General features: G+C 37.9%; 1 non-coding gene across 1 annotated transcript; it reads left to right on the top strand.

The window, feature by feature from the left end:
* Positions 1–683: 683 nt before the first annotated feature.
* Positions 684–790, top strand: LOC131252379 (small nucleolar RNA R71). Its single transcript, XR_009174402.1, has one exon. It is a non-coding gene; the product is annotated as a small nucleolar RNA R71 (small nucleolar RNA).
* Positions 791–5,614: the final 4,824 nt, after the last annotated feature.

Raw genomic sequence — 5,614 nt, 5'->3', positions numbered from 1 at the left:
CCCTTTCCCAAATTGATTTGTTTGCCTCAAGCTCTTGTATAGCCTTTGTAAGGTTTTGAAAGGCTTGGAGCGTACCTTAATTAAAAAGCTCTTGATTTTGGATATGCTTCAAGACCTGATCCTCTTGAGATTTTGCTTGATTTGTGAATTGGTTAGGGAATCCCTGAGGAGTAACAGTTTGTTCGTTCCTCCGACTAATGTTTGGATGATTTCTCCAACTAGAATTGTATGTATTTGAAGTGGGTCCACTAAAAGGTCTTTAGTAATTATTCACTGCATTAGATTGTTCATTTAGTACCTTTTGACAATTAGGTATTGTTGGTCATTTTTCAGTTGTGTGAATGTTACAAGCGCAAATACCACAAACAGTTTCCCTAGCCTTTTCCTTCTTAAGTTTCATGGCCTCGATTTTTCTTATGAGATTAGCTACTTTAGCATTTATATCATTATCCTCCTTCAGAAGATATATTCCGCCCCTCTTCTTTGATTGAGTAGGCTATGAAATGGTGCTAATTTTTGGGGAGATGTCCCATGATAGTGTGTTTTCAGCAAGCTTATCAAAATAATCCCACACATCATCGACCTCTTTGTTCATGAGTTCCCCATTGCACATTGTCTCGACTATTTGGCACATGGAAGATGTCAGCCTATTGTAGAAAAAACTAGTTATGCACCACGTTTCAAAACCAATTTGTGGGCATGAATTGATGAGATCCTTGAACTGCTCCCAACATTGGAAGAATGTTTCATCTTCCTTTTAGGCGAAGTTCATGATCAATTTTCTAAGCGTGTTCCTTTTATGATATGGGAAGAATTCCTTTATGAACTCCCTTGTCATGTCATTCCATCTCCTAATAGATCGTGGACGTAGTGAATGCAACCCCATCTCAGCTTTTTATTTTAAAGAGAAGGGAAAGAGTTTCAGCCTGACCGTGTCCTTAGACACATTAGGAAAGTATAAGGTGGCTATGATCTCATCAAACTCTTTCAATTATAAACTATGGATTTTTCAGATTCAAGTCCATGAAATTTTGGAAGGAGTTGGATCACCCCTGGCTTGATATCCATATGTCTTATATTTTCTAGAAAAACCATGCATGAAGGTGTACTCACCCATGCCAGTTGTAAATAATCTCATAAAGTACTTGACGGGGGTGCTTAATGCACCTCATTCTCATTCTGAATTTCCTCAAGCCGAGGTTGAAGTTGAATTACAAGTTAATTTGTCGGTTAATTTGCAGTCATCACTTCAATTAACTCTGAGGATCTCGAGTGGTGTCTAATCCTGCAATGGATAGATAAACCCTCAACTAACCCTCCTTCACTCAAGAGAGGTCAAGTGTTATCACGGACCCACTTGGGCATGAAACACTCTCAGCCCTTAATTTTAAAATCTAACCTAACCCTAAAAAGAAAAAAACCTAAAGCAATAAGAAATATGCAAATAGAAAGAGAGAATTAGAAAGAGGTTACCAAATTAGAAGTTTTTATAGTATGACCCTGCAAAATAGAAAAAAAATTAGTTTCTAAAAACAAATTAGGAAAGTTCCTAACCTAGAAATAAAAAGCAAATAAACCATAATCTTAACCTAATTACAAAAATAATCAATCTCAGAAAAACACAACCGTTACTCCCCGGCAATGGTGCCAAAAACTTGTTCACAACCCCAAGTGTCGGGTCGTGATGTAGTAATAATCTCGGTAAGACCAATGTAGAATCCATAAGGACTAAATATTGTGTGTATTCTGAAAGTAATTAAAATCAAAACTAGAAGATCTAAAACTAAATCTGAAATATAAGGATGTAATTGTAAGTAATTTAATAAAAACTTATAAATTCAAAGGTGGGAATTAGGGTTTCTATAGATCCACTTATAGGTATCAGGATGTTTCCTTATTTAATTTCAGGAACTCAATTAGAATTGGAGTCTTATCCTATCCAATTGGAAGATGTAGCGATAAGATCATATCTGAACTTTCATTGACCAAATTCTCAACAAATGAGAGTTGTGAGGATTAGAAGTGATTCCATCGTCTAACCATGCTTAGGAGAGAATGGAAAACAACAGGATATACCAATCCCACAACTAAACATAGAAGAATTGTGAAGATTAAAAGAGATTCCATCACCCAACCATGCCCAAGGGACGATGGTAAACAAAAGGATTTACTATCTTCATAATATCAAATAAGGAAAAGAAGATACTCAAAGCTATTGTAGATTTATTGTAATTTGAGTCATAATAAACCATTAAAAAGTAAAAGTATTCCTTAAATATCAAATTAGAATCAAAGAAGTTTAATAAGATCAAGAATCAAACAAGAAAAACAACTCAATCACGCTACAAGCTTCACCCTTTAGCACTAGCTAAGGGATTTAGCCAACCATAGACATGATTGGATCTAAAATTGTAACGCCCCGAATTTCGAGGGTCGAACAAAGCTCTACTCCCGAGATCCGGCACATCACTTATGCAACATGAATAATGATGTTTAGATTTCCTCCATATTAATGAGTTAAGCATGAGTGAGATTATACTAAAACGGCATATCATACTCTGGATACAATTAAATTAAGCAAACAGAAGACTGAAATGTATATATCTAAAGATATGTGTATTTTACCTACTCCAGAGTATGAGTATGTATCCATGTTGAACATACAAGTATTGTTTCAAAATATACAAAATGGAGAAATGTAAAGTGTTCAACTAGGCCAATAATCCCAGTGTCCCTGCGTATCAGCACCAAGTCTACATCGACCCGCCTGATAATTGAAAATAGGAGAATTCCTCCTCATCATCCATGTAGTCCTGCTCCACAGCACAAACATCATCTGCACCTGCATCTAAACCATAGTCTGGTTGGTGTTTTAAAACACCATCCTATGGTGGGAGTGAGTGATCAACTCAATGATACTATAAGGCAAAGGTTAACATGTTATCAATTCAATCAAGCAGTAATGATAAAGCAATACAACAATCACTTCCTAACTACTCTTGTTAATACAAGAATGGTGTGCAAGTAATGATTTATGCCCTCACACAAAGCTCCCTCACAAGCAACTTCGTCAACCTAATTCGCACATGATAACCTCCCTCAAGTGCCCTTCCACACCAAACACACCTCCTAACCAATGCAGTGCAATGTATGGTCGTGTTAGTCGAGTACTTAGTTAAATTTATTCATACAGCAGGTTTGGGAAGCTAAGTTATCTCCCTTTATATTATTTACTTGAACCGAAGGATCCACCTAAGGTCGTCAATCCTAGGTAACCACATACGATATGCAAGTTGTAGGGCATCATCCCTAATGAAAAGTAGTCGATAGGCAAGTTCAAAGGTTTATACTCGAGGTCATTACGGGAGGCTCGTCACCTCATCATAAGCCAACAACTCGAACACGGTGTCCCATACCACCATGCTCGGCTCACGAGTTTAAGCTGCTCACTGGTCACTACGGTAAGGCTAGTCACCCCAACGTAGGCTGACAGCTCGACCACTGTGTCCCATACTACCTTGCCCAGCTCATGAGTCTTAGCGGATCGTGGTACCATGGTTAAAGAAGGCCTTTACAATGGTAGGGGTACCTTAGATTCAAGCAGTGGCGTCCATACATGGTGAACACAAAATAGGGCAATCGGTTTGTTAGGGAAGTTCGATTGGTACGGATGCATGCTGACTAAATCGACATGGAGCGCATAAGCACCCTGTGTGACCTAACCACTGCCGACAATCTTTGTGCGACCCGGATTCATCAAAATTTCCCAATATGGCGTGTCTAATTCGGCCACCCGAATAAGGAAAGTTACCGATTACCTAGGCTATGTGGTAGCCCCAATCTTACTCAGATGCAATAAGTAACATATCTAATAATCATTTTAGAATTTCAACAAACAATTCAAGTGAATTCTTTGTTTGAGCATTTTATCAAACACTTTGATCATGTTACCAAGAACTTGCATCTCATCCATATATTTGTATAGAGGCATAAATGATTGCATGAAAGAACTATACCTATGTATAAGGCAATACAAAATCCTACCTAAATACTCGTAATAAGCACAAATCATCAACAATTTCTCATTTAGACATTTCAACAAACACTTAGACTACACTATACCAAATACATAGACTAGGTTAGTTACAACACATATTTTAGCAATTCCTTATACGAAGAGGTCAACCTACACGTGATGATGATTAACCCTAAATTAGAAATCATGGCAAGCTTAAATCACATTTAAATGCTCATTCAAACATTTCAACAAACACATGGAATGCATATTTTTTCCCATATAGTTTATACATGTATATTATACAGAAATCAGTGTATCTAAGACAATATGGCAATGATTAGGTCAGACATAAATCATTAGCTAACATTAAAAGCATTAAAAACCATAACTTAAATGTTTATAGTCCACAACTTTCATCGAGAAGCTCGATTCGGACTCGGTTCAACTGTACATTTTCGAAAATGAGATGTTACTCTACAACGAGATTAGGGTTAGGGTTTCTTACACAAATCCATAGCTAAAACAGGTCGGATAGGGTAAGGAAGCAGTGATCTAACATGTAAAGTTGTGTGGGAAGATTCCTCCAACAATCTCTCTGAACCTCACTTCTCTCCCTCTTTTCTCTTCTTCTCTCTCTCTCTCTCTCTCTCTCTCCCTTAGGGTTTTGAGAAAATTCGTATGGGAGAGAAATGGGGTGAAATAAGGGCTTTATATAGTTCGAAAGTGATGTAAATGGCCTTAAGGCCACTATATATACACGTTGCATCCTTTGGGCAACTTTTTTTGACAAACAGGGCTCATAGGATGTCCCAATACTCACCTACGACATGGGGTGAGCTCCCTAACATTGGATCTATGTTAGGACCCACTTTCGGTGCGATCGGATAACCTGATTGACCGTGAAGGACCTGTGTCAGATCAACGGTTATATTTACTCGATCGGGGCCACAATTATATGGATATGAGCAATGAAATTTCTTTTTCTCATGGGTGAAGTTTGGTTAGAAATTGACGATCCAAAATTCTCAATTTTGCATATGAGCGAATGGCTCAATTCGCTTATGTTTCAACTCATTTTCTAAAGATATTTGCGTTTCTCACACATGTCATTCGGGGCTCAAGTTGTGCGTTTCTGGACCCCATCTGGGCTCAATTCCCACGATGGCTATCAAACCTATGAGTCTGGACATAACCCTATAGTTTCCCGGTCATCGGACTTTTGACGTGCAGTCTGGGTCCTATACGGGGTTTCAATGTACTCCCGAGAGCAACAAGCTCTTGGGATTTCTCCTAAGTCTTTATGTTATGTTGAGTCAGTGGTATTAGAGGTTTTAGGCCTTCTCATTTATGGGAAAGGTGGCCCGAGCTTAATCCACCGATTAATTAGTTTAGTACTTAACTAATTTCTGCCTAGAATATTTGACAGGATGCAGTACTAGGGTTGTTCAGGAAATCGAGGCATTTTTGGAATGAATTAGGTATCATGATTTCGTGTGTATAATTATTAGGGTTTAGATTAGCTAAGTTCATAGTGTGACCTGTTCATAACCAGTGGAAATGAAGATTCGATTATAATCACTCTAAACTATTGGTTCT

The sequence above is a fragment of the Magnolia sinica genome, chromosome 7, assembly GCF_029962835.1.
Source record: "Magnolia sinica isolate HGM2019 chromosome 7, MsV1, whole genome shotgun sequence".
Taxonomy (NCBI): Eukaryota; Viridiplantae; Streptophyta; class Magnoliopsida; order Magnoliales; family Magnoliaceae; genus Magnolia; species Magnolia sinica.
This window is presented reverse-complemented; position numbering and strand designations above follow the sequence as displayed.